Consider the following 19061-nt stretch of genomic DNA (forward strand, 5'->3'; position numbering starts at 1 on the left):
ATTTATTTTTTATATCTTAAGAAAAAAATGCAGTTGTACTTTTGAATTAAATGCAAAGACCCGTATTTTATAGATGAACATTAATAATCATTGTGGAGGCTACTAATTGCAACTCTGTTTTTGATTTGTTGTAAATATGCCTTTAATTTTCTTTCTCATTACTAGTCACCTTCTTTAATTACAAGAGGGCTTTCATTAAAACACTTGAATCATTTATTTTGAAGCATCTGACTTTAGAAAACGTTTACTGATTGTTATAGCATAAAATAGGAACATTTTAATTTAAGGGTACAAATCATAAACTAAAACTATACTTGGAAGTTTGGCCAAAGATACAAAAATATATAGAAGGAAAAGTATATTTAATTAATACTGTGCACATTTTTACAACAGAGCATATGACATTTGGATTTAGAGTTTTAACTATAATAACCTCATCTGTTTAGTAATGATTTTTAAAATAGGGGGAAAAAAATCTACCAAAGCCAACCAAAGCTTTTAAACTTGGTTGAGCTGAAATTAGATAGCAAAACAGGATAATTAGGATAGCTTTTTTAAAATCAACATCTATATATTTCTTCTTTTAACATTTCACTTAAATGTAAAGAAACCCCAGAAATGAAAGACCCATTAGCTGTGCGAAAGGAATTCTGAGGGTTATGAGCTATCTATATAGTTTTCTATGGCATGAAGATTGTTCTGCTTTTTCAAAAAATAATTTTGGAGGGGGGTAGTTAAAATTTGCTAATCTTCTTCCATAATGCATTTAACAAAGGTTTTAGTGTAATAACAACACTTTTTTAAAAGGAGCTAAGTCAATCCATGTTTGTTTGCAGTCATTTTTGTTTTAGTGTTGCTGTGATTGATACATAAAAATTAGATAGATTGGAATATATTTCTGTGAAAGCGATAGTCTTAACAACAGTACCTACCTAGAAAATGTGGGAGTCACACCGGATCAGTTATAATCAGTTTGAAATTCCTGGTCTTCTTTTTTAAAGCCAGTGTTGGCTAATAGCATTGTGTAGCAAGTTATTTATTCTTGTCATGGCCTGTTTAGTTATTTTTGCATACCTATAGCTATTTCCTAATAGTTAGAAATAAATCTATTTGTGTTATTAAAAAAAAAGTATGTACGGATGATAATTTTGTTGTGTGAAATACTTAATACCTGTTAAAAGCTGTCTGAGTTGACTTTCGGTTTTAAAACTTCTCTGTAGTTTGGTGACTCCTGCAAAGATTCTGGATTTCTCCGTGACCTGCCAGCTAAATAATTTTTGCAGTATTTTCCTTTTCTTTTTTTATAAACATTTAAAAATTTTACTTGCTTTTCCGTAAGTCCAACTACTAAGTTAGAAAGCACTGAAGTTACTATAAAATTGCCCTTTATTTTTTTCATACATCAGGGAGGAATGATATATTTTGTATATCCCCTGTGAGCTGTTAAAACAGAAATACTTGGGGCTGCTGTTCTCATGGAGTGGTATACTTGCCTTGCTACAGATGAAATGATTTTGTCTGACTGCCTTGCTTTCAAATAAATGAGTTTTGATGCTTCCACGCTTAGGGAAAGATGTTTAATTTTCTATTTGTTGAGAGTACCTTGTAATGTGGTTCTCCCCCATCTCATGCTTCCAAGTTTGGGATAAGCATAGAAACCTTTTAGGACTACACAAGTAACTGTTTTTATTAGAAAGCAAGACCCATGTAAAATAGTGGCCAAGGATTATGAGTCCTCCCTTAAAGGTTATCAAGAAAAAAAGTTAAAATGTCAAAGATGATGCTGTGACAATAAAAACTTTATTTCTTCTGTAAACCCTGGTATCTCACAGGAGGCCTAAGATCTTATTCTCAGCTATCAAAAATGTTTAAATATGAAAGTAAAGGTGATGTGGAGGTCGGAAGTGGGCCCACCGTTCTTAAGGTATGTGGTTATTAATCTTGGTTTGAATTGACAAATTCTATAGGATGAGATTAATTTGCAGATTAGGTTGATGGAGTTTAGTGCTTGGGGTTTCAAATGAAGGAGGCTGATGAAACGTTACTCATAAAACTTTCTGCTTCTGTTTTTGACTCTGAAAATGCTATTAGATACTTCTACTCTTTCTTGTGCCTCTAGCTGTGGTTGAAGTAAACAAGCTTAGAAATCAAACATATTACTTCTTTGTAAAATAAGGGGCTGAACTGTGCCCTTTCTAGGCAGTTTCCAGAGACACGAGTCTCCGATTCTGAACTCTTATTACTCAGTTCTGTGCTCCACTTTTTACTCTGAAAGCCCTGATTTTTGTTATCTGATTTGCAAGTCAATGTTATGGAAAGTTCTCTATTGTAATGCAAAAAAATCGCAGCTTCAGGTCCTAGCTGATATCAATGACCCCCTTGGAAAGAAAAATCGTTTAAAAAGATGGCAAACTTTGCTTTCATGTTAACCCAAACCAAGTTCTCAAGCAGTGTCTGGCTCTGCCGGGTAATCCAATCTATTTTAACACAAAGATTTTCCAAGAAGGCAGGAAACAGTCCAGGGGAAGGCTTTCAGGCATCTGCTGTTTTGTTTCCAGATCCCTTGTGTTAATTTAATGTTTCTAGGGAACCGGGCTCTTTCTTTTTTCTCAGAACGCCTTCTCTAGGAACTGGTGAGCGCGGTGGCGCTGCGCAAACAGCAGATAAGCCGAGAGCTTGGCTCAGGGCTCCCGGCAGTCCAGTGCAGCCTCGTTTGGGAGGCAGCTAGTCACCCCGCAGGCCCAAGGGCGCCCTGGGTGTGATCGGGGGTGACTGGGCAGTTCTCCCCGTTCTCGGCATATTACGCTGAGGCAGCGCCTGGGGTAACAGAGGTATACTTGAAAGACATGTTTATTTGCATTTGTCCCTTTTGGCCTTGGTGAAAGGTAAATATGGAATGATTGGCTCGCCCCCATTCTGCCAAAACCAGGGCAACTCAGCCAATCTCAAGGAAACAAACCAAACTTAACACGAACCTGAGTGAAATGTGAACCTTGCATAAACCCTTGCATCTGTGATGAAGGAGAATACAGGGAAAATTGGCATTCCTTCCAATAGCCGGCTGCCCATCTTCAGTAAATTAGCAATCACAGGTTGCCAGGGAACTTCTTGCTGTTGTGTGATGAGCAGGTCCTGCAGATTTCGTTTTGAAGGGGCAGCCTGTGCTAGTAAAGTCAGGTGTTCGGGCACTCAGGAACATTAACACGTTGTGTTCTGGGTCGCTTCTCATCAGGGAAGCTTCGCCGCGTCTCCCATTCTCACCTTCCACCCTCGGAACCAGAGGGATGCAGCCAGACTTCACTTTTGAAAAAGAATTCCACAGAATCAAAAATAAAAGGCTGTCATTTAAAATAGTTTCGTTTTTGTATACTTGTGTATGTTGCTCCGATTTAGAAACTTAGAATGCCAATAATTTATGTTGCTGGGAGAATGGCCCTGTCCACCTCAGTGGTAAAGTTTAATGTGTTCATGTGCCTGTTCTGTACAAGACTAGCACCTTAACCAGTACCCTTATAATGCCATATTCTTGTAGCAGCCCATAGAACTATGTTACTAAGTGGATGGAATCACAGAATTTTGCATTTGGAGCATAGAGGTCATTCAGGCCAATAATTTTTCTATGGAATTGTACTAATCTTATAACATTTCTGACTGCTTTTTGAGGCAGTCCATTCGTGGCTACAGAGCTCTGATAATTAGAATATTATTCCTTATATTAAATTGAATCCCTGTATAATTAAAATAAGTCAGGATATGTCTCTAAAATCAACTGATTAGTAACCTTAATTACACAGCAAAGTCCCTTCACAACAGTACCTCATCTAGTGCTTGATTGAATCATTAGGGAATGGAAATCTTGGGAGACATCTTTAGAATTCTGTTTAGCACACCCTTCTAGGTACAGCATACCTGTGATGGTAATAGTCATAATACATCATTTTAATCATTTTAAAGAAATTTTAAGCATCTTAAGTCTCAGAATTTTGCAAGGTAAAATTAAAATTTAAAAAGGCCAGTAATATGAAATAGTGCTTAAGAATTTTTAGAGGTTTAATGCAACATTCCCCTGTCAGTTTTTTTGTTTTGTTTTGTTTGTTTTTAAACTCAGATTTTTGTGTTGCAATCCAAAAAGAATTCTTGGATCTGTGTTGTCAGAATCCAATTTTGGATAAGGAACCAGGTTCCCTGACCTGGCTGCCACTTACTCATGCCTAAGATGTGCTGGACTATGTGCTATGACTTCTGTTCGTAGGGCGCATATGGCCTCCTAAAAAAGGAGTTTACCTTTTTTACTTCTTATAGAACTTCATGGTTCTTACAACTTGGGCTGGGGGAGGGCAGGCCTACATTATGTACCCTAATTTACTATTTATGAATGCTTATTACCATTTGTTAGTTAAATTCTAATTTTCCCCTCTAGAAAAAATTTAACTAGACAACTCTTCAGAAGTATGGATGATACAGGGAAAAATTCAAATGCTTTGGAATGAGTGAAAAGAAAATAAAAGGTTAATCACCAGAGGCAGCCCTAGAACAGAAAGTGTCCAGCTCTTAGGGGTTTTATGAATACTCTTTGGGACATCCCCATCTTTTAGTAGCTCCATTGTCTTCCAGTAATTCCAGCAAGTAGGGGGCCTGGTGCAAGGAGAGGGTATTTCATAATCTCAGGCTCAGATGTGGTGCTGTGGGAAGGAACTGTGGTCTGGGAATACAGAATAGTGAGAGAGTATGAATGCTGAGACTTGAAACTCTTGCCTCCCCAGTTTTTGGGGTAAAATGATGGTCAAGTCTTAACCACATATCTTGGGTGACTATATATATTTTTGAAACATGCAACATTGCTTAGATGCTCTTTTTTGCTTTCCCTAATTTATGGTTATTTGCATATAATGAATGATGGCCATGGCATTTTGATAGAGAAGGTTTTTTTTTTTAAAGATTTATTTATTTATTCATGAGGGACACAGACTGAGAGAGATAGAGAGAGAGACAAAGACATAGGCAGAGGGAGAAACAGGCTCCCTGCAGGGAGCCTGATGCAGGACTAGATCCTGGATCCCGGGATCATTGCCTGAGCCAAAGGCAGGTGCCCAACCGCTGAGCCACCCAGGCATCCTGGTAGAGAAGGTTTTAATTATGGCTCAGTATTCATGCAATTAATTAAGTAGAATGATTTAGAATTCTGTTATTACTGAAGTCTTTATAGCTGGGAGTAAATGGATCCATGCCAGTACGTTATTAAGTATACAATTACTTACTTCCTTATTTACCCAAACTCCACCTTATTAAGAGAAGATTTTGAGGAAATTTACACATACAAACACACCCACTACCTCCACTAATACCACTACCACCATACTACATTAAATAAAGATATGAAGAAATTGAGCTAAAGGAAAATAGGAGAAAAATAACAAGGCCAGTATGGGTAGGGTTAATACAAAGAACATACAGTATAAAATTCTATACAGGTGCTGGAACTAGGCTATAAATTTTGCTCTGGTTTTTCTACCAAACAAAATGGGAGAAAAATAATCAGATGATTTTCACATTCATAAGATGATTATAAGAAGATTGGAATTTTGCTTTGAACATATTTTGAGTTGAAAAGGGCATTTATTGCTTTCCTTCTGCTAGAAAGGTAAACTTTGACTGTCAATAAAAGTCATAAAAACATAATTTTGGCAGAAATATAAATGAACAGAATGATAGAATGGACACAACAGGTTTCTCGTATTACCTCTTTTTTCTTTGGTCTATGTTCTAATATTCCAACACTCTCCTCAGTGGATAGAGAGGTTCAAGAAGATTGGCCATATTTTTTGGAAGCTGAAGACTTCTTGAAGATTGTGTGGGAATGGAAAGCAGAATCTGATTTTTTTTTTTTTTTTTTTTGCAGGATGGAAACCTTTTATCCTGACAAATTTTTCTTTATTGTATACTTCTATATAGTTTCCAACCCATTAATTAGTAGTTTCCCAAAAATTCATTTTCAAATTGCTTGTTTGAAATTAATATATTTTCCTTAAGAAATGATGTTGTCTGTGACCTAATTTCAGACTTACGATGAACCCAAAATTCAAAGAGGTTAAATCTGAGTAAATATAGGTCTACAGTTCTGTATTCAAAACCTTTGAGGCTGGATTTTGCGGACTCTGGATTTTTTTTTTAAAGGATAATATTGTGCATATACCAGTTATTACATAGCACTATAGTGTGGCCTGGAGTAGGATCTTATAATCAAACACATTAATACTTTTGCACTGTAACTGATGAATATTCACACTTAGTGGGATAAATAAGAACTATAAATAACCTCGTGTCATTTCAGGTCAGGATTTGTCGCCAAATGAATTCAGGCCAAATGAGTTCAGGTCAGGTCAGGTTTTGCTGCCAAATGAGTTATGAAAAAACTTAAGGTTTTCAGAGTGTTTTGGATTTCAGATTAGTGGATCTCTATTATCCTTCTTCTTTTTAATAAAAAGGCCATTGGTATTATAAACCCTAAACACAAGGTAATGTAATTTTATGGAAAAATGTGTTGAATTCCAATTAAGGAAGCCAGTAAGCCATTACTCTGTTGTGGCCTTGCAGCAAGAAGTGAAGTGTTGCCATCATGCTGGAGTTAGAGCAGAAATGCTCTCTCACGTATCACAGGGGAAGCTCATGTAAGGCAGGTGAAGGTGCAAGGCCAAGGGTGATGTGGGGGGTGGCACTGGTAAGAAGCATCAGGGGACAGTGGGGAGAGCAGAGGTGGGGGATTTTCTTTCTCTTCCCTTATTCATTTCTCTACTCTCCTCCCCAACTTTTCCTTTCCTCTTAATGTTAGATCAGGGAGCAAGGCAGTGATGTCAGGATGGCCTTTCCCCTCCTCTCTACTATCCTTTCCCCCAGGACTGCCAGTAAAGACACCAGATGATGCCAGAAATATATAACTTTTACAGGTAGTTAAACTTAGGTTTAGATCTTGACTCTGCTACCCTATAGCCGTATGACTTTAAGTGGTTTATGCAACTTGTAAAATAGAAAAAAAATATCCAATCTGCTTTCCTAGGGTGGTTGAAAAGATTTTAGATTCTAAGGTCAATGTGATGTTATTACGTGAAAATGCCTCACAAAGGATGGGCGTTCAGTTAATAGTAGTATCAATCAGCATTGTTGTCCCCTCTCATACCTTCCAGTAATCCACACCCACCCACCCCACCCCCGCCTCCAACCCTGGCTGAGGTGCAGGGAGCCAGCACCCAGGTGGAGATGCTGGGCATCTAGAAACAGGGGAGGGGGAGAAGCTTCTCAGGTGAGGAGTATGGCAGCTGTGATCTGCAAAGGCATGAAGGCCCCAAAGTATAGGCATCTGTATCTCACCTGACCAGGATATCCAGTCCCTCTTTAGAGCCTGATCTTGGTAAACCTTCAGACTTGGAAACTTCTGGAAAGAGAACAATCTGTAGGCTCTTCTGAGGTTGGAACCAGATGTCTCTGGGGCTTACCTGAAGCTATTTGCAGCTATGAGGGTTGATACTGCCTCATGGGTCAGGGCCTAGTAGGAGTAGCAGTAGGACCTTCCAAGAAGCCACAAGAAGTTGCACCACTATTCTAGGGCTTTGACATGGGCCCTGTTTGGTGGTATTCTAGTTCTTCATATTGACTATATGCATTCTTGCAATATTAAGTGCTTAGTATATGTTAGGTACTGTTCTGGGCATATAATGGGTAATGATGTAAACAAAATCCCTGCTGTCATGGAAACAAATGAGGGTACTAGGTTAGAAGATAATGAGATGTAGGTGGGTAGGTGGGTGGGTGAGGGCTCCTTGAGAAGGAGGGAAGGTTTCTCTGAGAAGGTGATATTGAAGTTGGGTTCTGAAGGATGGGCAGTGTTAGCTATGCCAGGAAAATCCTAGATAAAGGGCCAGCAAGTTTGAAGGACCTAAGATGGGGAGGAACCTGCTGTTTCCTAGATCTTCAGGAGCCATATTGGAGTTTCATGACCAAAGAGGAGAGAGGATCAGGGATGGAGAGAAAGACAGGCTGGGGCCAGACCTTGCTAAGCCTTGTAAGCTCTGAACAGAAGTATGGATTTCAGAAGAACAGGAAACTCCAGAAGGTTTTGACACTGGGAAAGGACGTGGTTTGTATGAGTCCACTTTGCCTCTCAAGTGAACATATTAAAAGCTGGCATGGTGTTAGCCTCTTTTGCTAATATTCCAGTATTTCCCTCATCTTTAACTCAAATATAAATACTTTTTAAAAATATTTTATTATTAATAGAGAGAGAATTAGAGAGGCAGTGACACAGGCAGAGGGAGAAGCAGGCTCCATGCAGGGAGCCTGACGCAGGACTCGATCCCAGGACTCCAGGACCACGCCCCGGGCCAAAGGCAGGTGCCAAACCACTGAGCCACCTGGGGATCCCTCAAATATAAATAATTTGAAGCTATTTGTCCCTCTTTATTTTTTAGATTTTTCTATTCAGATCCAATTAACGGTTGTCATTAAATTGCTTTTTGGTAAAAGAATGCATGAGCAGTCGCTTCTGTAATATTGAGCAATTCTCCTATTACCTGTTTTTCTTTTCTTCCTACCATGGATTCTGTCTGTTTATTGTCCACCACACCCATCCTTTCTCTTTTCCTCCCGTGGTTTTACAGGTGTGATAATTTTTTTGTGTTTGTCATTTCTCTCAGGACCTTTGGGGCCTTCTCTCTTGGCTACGCTAATTCAAGTATAGAATTTGGTTCAGCATAACAGACCTAATTAATATAGGTCCTTGTGCATGATAGGTACTCACTAAGGTTTTGTTAGGTGAATGAATAAACAGCTGGATCTACTGGGCTTTTGTGATGAACATGAAGAAGAATATGTCATGTTTATGTCCTTAAGCAGACTGTTGTCTAAGCAGGGCCACTTCAGGACCAAACATCATTGTTTGGCATAGGACCCTAATAATGGGAGGTAAATACAATGTGGATAGGAACTTTGGGGTATAAATGTGACAGCTGAACCTCAGATCTAGCCTCTGTTCTGGCTTTTTAATTAGGTGGGTTTTTCAGGGAGAAAAGTATGGACAATCAGGATTTTGTTCAGGTGAAGGAAAATGTTCTCTGAAGCTTGGTAATAAAATAATAAAAGTATAACCTTTTTTAAAAAAATAAAGATTTTATTTATTTATTCATAGAGACACACACACACACACAGAGAGAGAGAGAGAGAGAGAGAGAGAGAGAGAGAGAGGGGCAGAGACACAGGCAGAGGGAGAAGCAGGCTCCATGCAGGGAGACTGACGTGGTATTTGATTCCGGGACTCCAGAATCACACCCTGGGCCAAAGGCAGGTGCTTAACCACTGAGCCACCCAGGGATCCCCTATCTACTCTTAATTAGTACTGACACTCTGTTAACGTTAAAAGTCAATTTATAGAAAATTGTTATGATACAAATGATTTCTCTCAGGTAAAAGAGATGATCCTAGGAGTTATGTTTTATTGCTCAGTAGAACCTTAACTGGTTTTGTATTTAATTTAGCCATCTTGATCCAGTATTCTTTTTTTAAATTTTTTTTTTTTTTAAAGATTTTGTTTATTTATTCATGAGACAGAGAGAGAGAGGCAGAGGGAGAAACAGGCAGAGGGAGAAGCAGGCTTCACGCAGGGAGCCCTACATGGGACTCGATCCTGGGTCTCCAGGATCATGCACTGGACTGAAGGCGGTGCTAAACCACTGAGCCACCAGAGCTGCCCCAGTATTCTTTTTTTTTTTTAAATTCACTATAACAGTTTCTTTGCCATCTTGCTGTTTTCCTCATTAATGAGTTACATTAAATCTCTGACATGTGTATATATTTGTACGTGAAGTATATTTTTAGCCTTTTAAAAATCATATTTTGACGTTTGTATTCGGTGCTGTCTGTAGACCTCAATGTACACGTCACTCTCCATATTTCCTCATTATATGCCACCATGTAGCTTCTGATTGGGAACATCATAGATGTCACAATAAGGGGAATTATAGTGTGATATATAGGCAAAAATTTTGCTTATAGTAGAGCTGTATGTTGAGAGGTTCTTTGAGGGTATCTGCCCCTGTACAAGTTCAGTGTAAATAATCTTCATGAATTGTGGCCAGTTTCAGGGAAAGTGCTCATTGAACTGACCTGGGAATGGGCCTGTATTTACTGTACTGTATCTTATATGATAGCAAAGGAAATAACTAAGCAAACTTGAGAGTCCTTGCACATATACAGTCTTGCTTTTTGTTGTTGTTGTTTCAACATAATTATAGGAAAAAGTGGATTCTGAGTTGTTTACCATAGTTTCTAGATCAAAAGTATAGGAAGTCACTAAAATCTCCCCAGTTGCATTTTGAAGTTCAGCACTGCTTAGTGTTTATCTCCTTAAAGGTTCTTTGCCTACAGTGAGGGGGTGCTGTCACCAACTGGTGCTGTTTTCATAGCCTCTCTGTCTAACCTGAAAGTTCAGTTGAAGTCACTGTTAACTGCAACCTATGTATGTGGTCTGCCTTGTTAAAAACCTAAGGAAGGGGGCAGCCCCGGTGGCTCAGCGGTTTAGCGCCGCCTGCAGCCCGGGGTGTGATCCTGGAGACCCAGGATCGAGTCCCACGTCAGGCTCCCTGCATGGAGCCTGCTTCTCCCTCTGCCTGTGTCTCTACCTCTCTCTCTCCTCTCTGTGTATTCTCATGAATAAATAAATAAAATCTTAAAAAAAAAAAAAAACTTAAGGAAGTTTGTTTGAACAGATGACACAGGAAGAGAAAAACTAAGGAAATAAAATGTTCATTTGGTACCTTTTGGTAATGTTAACTTCTCCATCACTTCACAAGGGAATCCTAGAACTGATCTCAGGGTTCTAGAATAATGCTTTATATAATTGATTTGAAATTCTTACCTTTGACTGCTCCTCTCAGGATAGCTCTGGAATTTGAATCTCCTTTCCAGAGCTTTATTCTCATCTTCAACAGTTTTTGTTTCTTTTTTCTACACTGATTCACTTGAGGATGTTTATATACCTGCTTTGCTAGGGACCATGCTATTTTATGCCTGTTTACTCAACATCATTCTCAGTAGGGCTCCTTTGCACTCTCAGAGGTATCCCTGTTTTTATGGTAAACTATATGGTCACCCTACTTTACCCTGGTTAGATGTGGTTAAGGCTTATTAACCCAGATCTTGTTTGCTTGCTTTAGACTCTTGGCTTCTTCTTTTTTTTTTTTTTCCCTTCATGTTGCAGAAGCTACAAAGAGTCAACAACCAAATGAATGTGTTTTCCCAAATCATTCTACTCTCATTTATTTATTCATACCTCATAGTAAGTAGACTTATTGAGTACTACTATGTTCCCAACATTGTTCTTTCCTAGGATGACTCAGTTCTCACAACAATCTTACGAGACAGGTACTGTATGTTTTTATCCTCATTTTACAGGACTGGACAGATGAATAACTTGTCTTTAATCACACAATGGGGAGCATACCTTTGAAACCAGTTAGTTTTGAGTTCGTGCTGTTGACTATGAATATATGTGTATTGTTTATTCAAATATAGGTAATAGCTGGATCTAGGATGAATTGATAGTGGATATTGAATGGGTTCATTTGTCAGCTAGCAACTTAACATTATAAAGTTGTATATTAGTTATCTATTTCTATATAACAAATTACCCCCAAATCCAGCAGCTTAAAACGGTAAGCATCTATTATTTCACAAATTTTCTTTTGGTCAGGGATTTGGAAGTGCCGTAGCTGAATAGCTCAAGCTTGGGATCTCTCATGACATCTCAAGATGTCATCTGGGATTGGAGTGATTTCAAGGCTAGCATGTAGCATGGAGCTGGAGAATACATTTCAAAGATGGTGTATGTAAGTGCCTAGCACTTTTTTTTTTTTAAGATTTTATTTATTTGAGAGAGAGCGAGAGCACCACCAGAGAGCACAAATGGAGGGAATGGTAGAGGAAGAAGGGAGAAGGAGAAGCAGGTTCTCCATCAAGCAGACAGGCTTGATTCCAGGACCCTGAGATCATGACCTGAGCTGAAGGCAGATACTTAACTAACTGAGTCACCCAGGTGCCCCACATTAGACTTTTTGATTGTAATGTAAGTGCCTGGCATTAAATTTTTGATTGTTGAGCATCTACCTCAATGACTTGCATCTTGAATCAACGTATTTCCAGCTGTATAACACAGCTACTAGCAAAACAACTATGTAAGGAACCAGGCTGTCCCCAACCATGAAGTTCCCCTTTTAGAAAGACATTTCCCTCAATCAGGGAAGTGTTGGGGCCCAAGTAATTGGGCCCAGGGGATGCCTTCTTCATCCATACTGTCACTGTCAATAGGCTGAGACTGACACAGCAACTCACATGGGGCTGGGTGTTGGCAGATCTCACTTCCTTTCCATTTGAGCTCCTTCATAAGCTGCTTGAGTGTCCTCAGAACATGGAGGCCAACTTCCCCTAGAGCAAGCAGTCCTACAGAGTAGGGTGGAAGCCAAGAATGTCTCTTATGACTTAGTCTTGGAAGTCACGCTCTTCTGTCATTTTGGGAATATCTTATTGGTTACACAATTCCAATGGATTGGGGTGAATGACAGGGGAGGGTGAAGCAGGGCTTTGCTGAAGGTTTTTAGGTGGCATTCCAAAGTATAGTTAGCATTAAGGACTGAGGATGGTGACTATCTAGTTAACTCATAATATAGAGATCCTTTGCGTTCACCTCTAAGGCCTTTCTTTCTATTTTAGGCTTGTTAAGGATATCAGCCATGTTAATATTAAAGGCAGGGATTTTAGGTTGTGATAGTGGTCACTGAGGAATTTTGATATCTTGTTTTGCTAACTACTGACACCCTATCTCCTGTTAAGTTTTAAGGAGAAATAGACTGGTCAGATTAACTCTGTGTGTTTAGACAATGAGAGGCAGAGTTCCCTGTGGATTAGTGGGTTAGCAGACATGAGACATTTGGACATAGACTTGTACTAAGGGCTGTAGCTTTTACATATGTTCGGACAAAGATATGCTCTAACCAGTTAGGACAAAGGCTATATCTGTTGGTGAAAAGTATGTAGCTCCTGAATTGGCTTTATCCCTCACAAACGAGTGGTGGGCTTATGAGGCCATATCTCAGAGGAGTCCAGCATTTCCTCTGTGCAGGTGTTTATCTCCTCTTGATTTGGAAGGGCCTCCATCTGTGTCCTAATTTCATTCTGTACCCTACATGACAATGAAGGCCTAGGGCAGAGCTGACATAAGGTGTTTATTTCAAGACCTTTCTGGTTTACTGCTGTATCCCCAGCATCTAAAACAAGGCCTGATCTATGACAGATGGTTGATAAATATTTTTTGAATGAAGAAAGGCAAAGTCTTCCTAAGTAGTAGGCAGACTTCGTACATAGGAGTAGAAGAGGGAAGAGTAGTCTAAAGAGGAAATGGGTCCAGTGGGAAAAAGCTGATGAAAACATGCCAGACAGGCATATAATCACAACCTCTTAGCTTGTCAGGTATCCAGGGAACTTCCAAGTAGAGATAACACATGGCCTCCCTGCCTTCATCCATCCTGGGATCCCTCACTCCTCCAGCACACCTGTAGGTGGGAAGCTTGTGCACCCTCTTGAGATGAGCACACCACTGACCAAAAAAACCTCAACTTAAACAAGATTAGTTTCTTTGCCAATCATCAATTTTGTTTACTTTATTACCACCATCATGGAGGAATGACTTTTTCATCTGGGGGTAAATGAATTGTAACTTTTTAAGCACCATCACTTAAAACTATTGCAATTGTTTTGTTGGAGAATTTACTAAATTACTAAAACATGGTAGATTTCCTCATCATTTTTTTTGTTATTTTTAAGGATTTTATTTGTTTATTAGAGAGAGAGCATGAGCATAAGCAAGGGGAGTGGCAGAGGGAGAGGGAGAAGCAAACTCCCCGTTGAGCAGGAGTCTGATGTAGGACTCAATCCCAGAACCTTGGGATCATGATCTTCATGAGTTGAAGGTAGCTGCTTAACCAACTGAGCCACTCAGGTACCCTCCCCATCCTCTTAATGAAGTATTTGGAATACCATCTAATGTTTTCCTGTTATTTGATGATCAGTTTGGAAATATGGTGCTGTAATAAAGTGATATATTAAGGTCTACTCCAGGTGGACTTATTCCATGACACCAATTACCATATATATTACTGTTGTCGTTGTTTTTAATTCTCATGACCATTTTTCATAGTTTTGCTATCTCCTCCTCTCTGACAGGCTATTAGTGTTCACTTTCTGATACTGCCACATGCCTACCTCAAGAGCTCCAGTCGCCAACAATATATCCTCTCTTGTTATATGTAGGAAAGTAGATGACTGGAGTTACTACTTTTGTGTAAAATATGAGGGTACTTTAACATGGGGACTTTGTGGTATCTATGAGTCTCCTTTTCTATTTCTGTAACCTCTGGTTCTTTTTAGTTAGTATTTTAGAAAGTTGGGCTCCTTAGACATGTGGCTTCTGGATAAGTGAGGTATTAATGACTCTTGTAATTTTTTTGCTCCAAAGTTTGAAAGTAGTAAGGTATCACTACCAAGAATGTGCTAATTTGGGGGACCAATTTTCTTAGCCAATTTTCATCAGAGCTTGAGAAAGAGAAAACAACCATAGGATGATGTGCATCCAGTCTATTCCTACAGGAGAAAAAGGATAAGGAGGAGGAGGAAGGGATGAGAAAATGTGCAAGGGAGTGTCATGTTCTAGTGGATAGTATTGAAAGATTTGTCTGGCTTTGGAGTGGAAAAATAGATTGTTGAGGATCAGGGAGGCCAGTCAAGAGTCCATGGCAGTTGTCCAAGTGAGGGATCATGGTGACTAGACAGGTGTGGAAGTGGTGCAGTAGCAAAGGGTGGTTGGATTTAGTATGTAATTGAGGTAGAGCAGATAATATGGTACACTACTTCTTTTATTAGAGTTTAGTAATGTGTGTTCATACCATACATTCGTGTTTGCTAAGGAGTTAGTGTTATCAGTTAATCCTCATTGCTACTATTATTACCATAGTTGATTTGCTCCAAAAGTTTTATTACCAAATAAAGAATGAAGACCAGTCACTAGCCTGTGGACAGGCATCCAGATGTTTGAGATTAGAATCTAGAATTTGGTTCTGAAGATTTATCAGAACATATGTTTAGAAATGAACTTGAGATTTTTTTGCTCCTTGTAATTCTTATTTTATAATTTATCAAACAAAGATAATTTGGGGGCTTGTCTAGAAACTACAATTTTTAAGGAAGGAAACACAAATCTCCAAATCAACAACTTAAATATTTCTCATAGGATACTAAGAAACATAATTTATAGTTTAACTCATTTCTTTTAGTTAAATCTTTTGTGGATCTTTTGTAGTTCATGGCAGCTTTATTTATTTATTTATTTTAAAGTATTTATTTTAGAGAGATAGCGAGCACACACAAGTGGAAGCAGGGACAGATTGAGAGAGAGAGAGAGAGAGAGAGAGAGAGAGAAGCAGACTCTCTGCTGTGTGTAGAGCCCCACTCAGGGCTGCATCTGAGGACACTGAGATCATGACCTGAGTTGAAATCAAGAAAGTCAAGAGTTAAACACTCAATCAACTGAGCCACCCAGGTGCCCCAATGGCAGCTTTAAATAGAATAAGATCATCTCAATGTTTCGGTGTTTGAGATGCAGTTGAACTTTTTTACATTTGGCATTGTTCAAATTATTTGATTTGTTGTTAATTTGATTTACATGATTTTATCATTATTTTTGGATTTTGTAGATTTTGATGTGATACCACTTTATATCAATTTATATTCAAGAGCTTCATTAAGATCCTGGGAGTATGGGGATCCCTGGATGGCTCAGCGATTTAGCACCTGCCTTTGGCCCAGGGCGTGATCCTGGAGTCCGAGGATTGAGTCCCACATCAGGCTCCCTGCATGGAGGCTGCTTCTCCCTCTGCCTGTGTCTCTGCCTCTCTCTCTTTCTGTGTCTTTCATGAATAAATAAATAAAATCCTTAAAAAAAAAAGATCCTGTTTTAGTTTAACTCCCAAGTATCCAGTTTTATTATTTTATTACAAGAAAGAAAATATGGAACCTTTAGGCTGGGACTGTTCACAGCTCAGAAATCAGATAAGTTCTTCTAATCATTTTGTAACTATTGATTTGTTGTGCTTTTATAGCACCTTGTTTCTTCTGAGCTATCTTTACAGGTTTCTGGGAATTCAAGGGCTAAGAAACATTCTACTAAGAATTTGAAATACCAAAGCATTTAATTTTGTGGGAGTGTACAGTGTTTATTACTTCTTAAGTTTCGAGGACCAGCAGAATGGAGAACTGTATTGTGTTACACAACATGCAATATGATAAGTATGTTTACTTTTATTGCACTTGATGTAACTGGACTGGAAAAAAACCAAAGAAATAATAACTGTTGATATAATCTTGCCTAGGAGGTGGGGGGAGGGCACAGGGAATGGGGAGAATTGCACAAGAAGAGAAGAAATCTTTTACAGTTAAAAAGTTGCATAGATGAATGAATAGTAAAACATTTATTTAGCTTCTCCAAACATTTATAGACTTCCTCTGTATTTTTTTGCTTAGGTACTTGATAAAGGGGGAAAACATTCCTCTTGAGTTCTTTGGCTGAAAAACTGATTCCATTATTTTGTTCTCTGAAGCTCTTCATCTTCCATGTTAGTCACCAGAGAATACTATTTGGCTATTTTGAAATCATTTCTGTTTCCAACTTAGCTTGCACTTTGCCCACTGAAAGCCTTTCTTCATCTCTTCTTCCTTTTCCTTTGCCCCACTGCTCGCTTTATTACCATCTCTTTTCCTATAGCCAAGAAAGGACCTTGTTAAGCATGATTTTCTCTTTTATGAACGGACTTAAAAAAATCCCTTTGGTACAATATATTCACAGGCACGCTCCCTCTGATCCCAGAAAAAACAAGCAACAGGAAGTAGAGGAAAACACGCAGCTCAACTCAACACAGATAGAAAAAAGTGGCCAAAGGAAAATGTGAGAACAACAAAGACTGTTCATTTGATTTCCAGGAATGGAAAGCATTGGTTGTCTACTCTTTTCAAAGTAAACTTTGATTTAGAGCTGACTGCCTGGTTAGTTACTCCCCTGGATGCTAAGGAGGGGCAGCTACCCTTTTTGGGCTTTCAAGGCCAAGTCTGTTAATTGTAGATATTACAGGCTAGCCCACCCCCGAGAGAAGTGGACAACAGTAGTCATTTGTCCATTTGGGCCCCAAGGTAAAAGCAGCACAAGGGTGTAGGGAGGATTTTCATTTGAAATGAAAAGAAGGTAGAAAAGAGGTTAGGGGAAAAAATACAGAAATGTTGGCCAAAAATATTGCAGTTAGAAGAAAACTGTTACCTTACTAATCTGTGTGTTATATTCATGTTCCCTATAATTCCTTCTGTTCTTATCTTTTTCTTATGATTTCCTGATTTCCTTCCCTTTTGTTCTCTCCTTTTTTTCTCTCTCTCTTCCTTCTTCCCATCCTCTCTCCTAATCCTTTCTTTTATCCTTTTTTTTTTTAAGATTTTATTTATTTATTTATTTATTCATGAGAGAGAGAGGGAGGCAGAGACACAGGCAGAGGGAGAAGCAGGCTCCATGCAGGGAGCTCGATGCGGGACTCCATCCCTGGTCTCCAGGATCAGGCCCTGGGTTGAAGGCAGCACTAAACCGCTGAGCCACCCAGGCTGCCCTCTTTGATCCTTCTTTTTTGAGCTTTTAATATGGTGCCGTGGTGGAAACAAAGATGCTTAAGAACAAATCTAGCTTGGTTGATGACAAATTCACACACAAATGACTAATACCAGGTACTCCAAGGAGAATATACTACTAGAGAGATAGAAGACAAAGTTCCATGGTGGATCTAAGAAAAATGACTTCATCAACTTGTGGAGACTAATACTTAGACGTGATTTTTTTTTTTTTTTTAAGATTTAATTTATTTGTTCATGAGACACAGAGAGGCAGGCTCCATGCAGGGAGCCCGATGTGGGACTCGATCCCAGGACCCCAGGATCATGGCCTGAGCCGATGGCAGACGTTCAACTACTGAGCTACCCAGGTGTCCCTAGACATGATTTTTTTTCTTTCTTTCATTCATTCATTCATTCACTCACTCACTCACTGACACCTTCCTCCTGCCCCATATACAAGTATTCTACCAGGAACTGAGGGGACAGTGTAATAGTGGTGACAAGGCAGGTATGGTTACTGCATCCTAGAAGCTTATATGCTAATGAATGTGTAATAAAGAGACAGCAGATAAGCCTATAAAGAGTAAATACAGGGCAGCCCAGGTGGCTCAGTGGTTTGGCGCCGCCTTCAGCCCGGGGTGTGATCCTTGGGACCCAGGATTGAGTCCCACATCGGGCTCCCTGCATGGAGCCTGCTTCTCCCTCTGCCTGTGTCTCTCTCTCTCTCTGTCTCTCTCTGTGTATATCTCTCATGAATAAATAAATAAAATCTTAAAAAAAAAAAAAGTAAATACAGGTTGTGAAATGGGCTGTGAAGAGAATAAATACTCTTTGCAGTGGCAGCAAAGGAGAAAGCTGCCTTCTAGGGTAGGCTGGGAAGGCTCCTGGTGGAGGGGACTATTTCAGGAAACATCTGAAGGATGAGAGGAAGCCAGCCTTGGAGTGCCAAGAGAGGAGTGTCCTAGTCAGAAGGAGAAGTAAATACAAAGGGGTCAGTGCCCTGAGGGGAAGAGTGAGCCACTCTGCCGAACTGGCAGGAGTCAGGATGGCTGGGGTGAGCAAGGTAGGAGTGTCCAGGATGAGATCCAAGAGGGAGGTAGGCCTGGAGCCATAGGGACTTGAGGTTGTAGGCACAGTGGGAAACCTTTGGAAGGGAGTGGGATTTTACGTTTTAAAGTTCCATCTGTTTGCTGTATGGAGAATACATTTTAGGGGACCAGAGTGAAAGCATGGAAATTACAATACAATCTATACTAAAGGGGAAAAAATAGGTTATGAAAGTTCAGTGATTAAGAAGTGTATTATGAATACGATAATACTTT

The 19061-nt window shown here is 39.3% G+C and overlaps 1 protein-coding gene and 1 long non-coding RNA gene across 2 annotated transcripts in view; one reads left to right on the forward strand and one right to left on the reverse strand.

Annotated features, from left to right (window-relative positions):
* CRADD (CASP2 and RIPK1 domain containing adaptor with death domain) overlaps window positions 1-19061 on the forward strand; it is a 177049-nt gene that overhangs the window by 51863 nt on the left and 106125 nt on the right.
* Window positions 2977-7651, reverse strand: LOC125752506 (uncharacterized). The gene is made up of 2 exons (XR_007402181.1): window positions 7366-7651; window positions 2977-3300 (listed from the first exon to the last, which is right to left on the reverse strand). It is a non-coding gene; the product is annotated as an uncharacterized LOC125752506 (long non-coding RNA).

Source organism: Canis lupus, chromosome 15, assembly GCF_003254725.2.
Source record: "Canis lupus dingo isolate Sandy chromosome 15, ASM325472v2, whole genome shotgun sequence".
Classification (NCBI taxonomy): domain Eukaryota; kingdom Metazoa; phylum Chordata; class Mammalia; order Carnivora; family Canidae; genus Canis; species Canis lupus.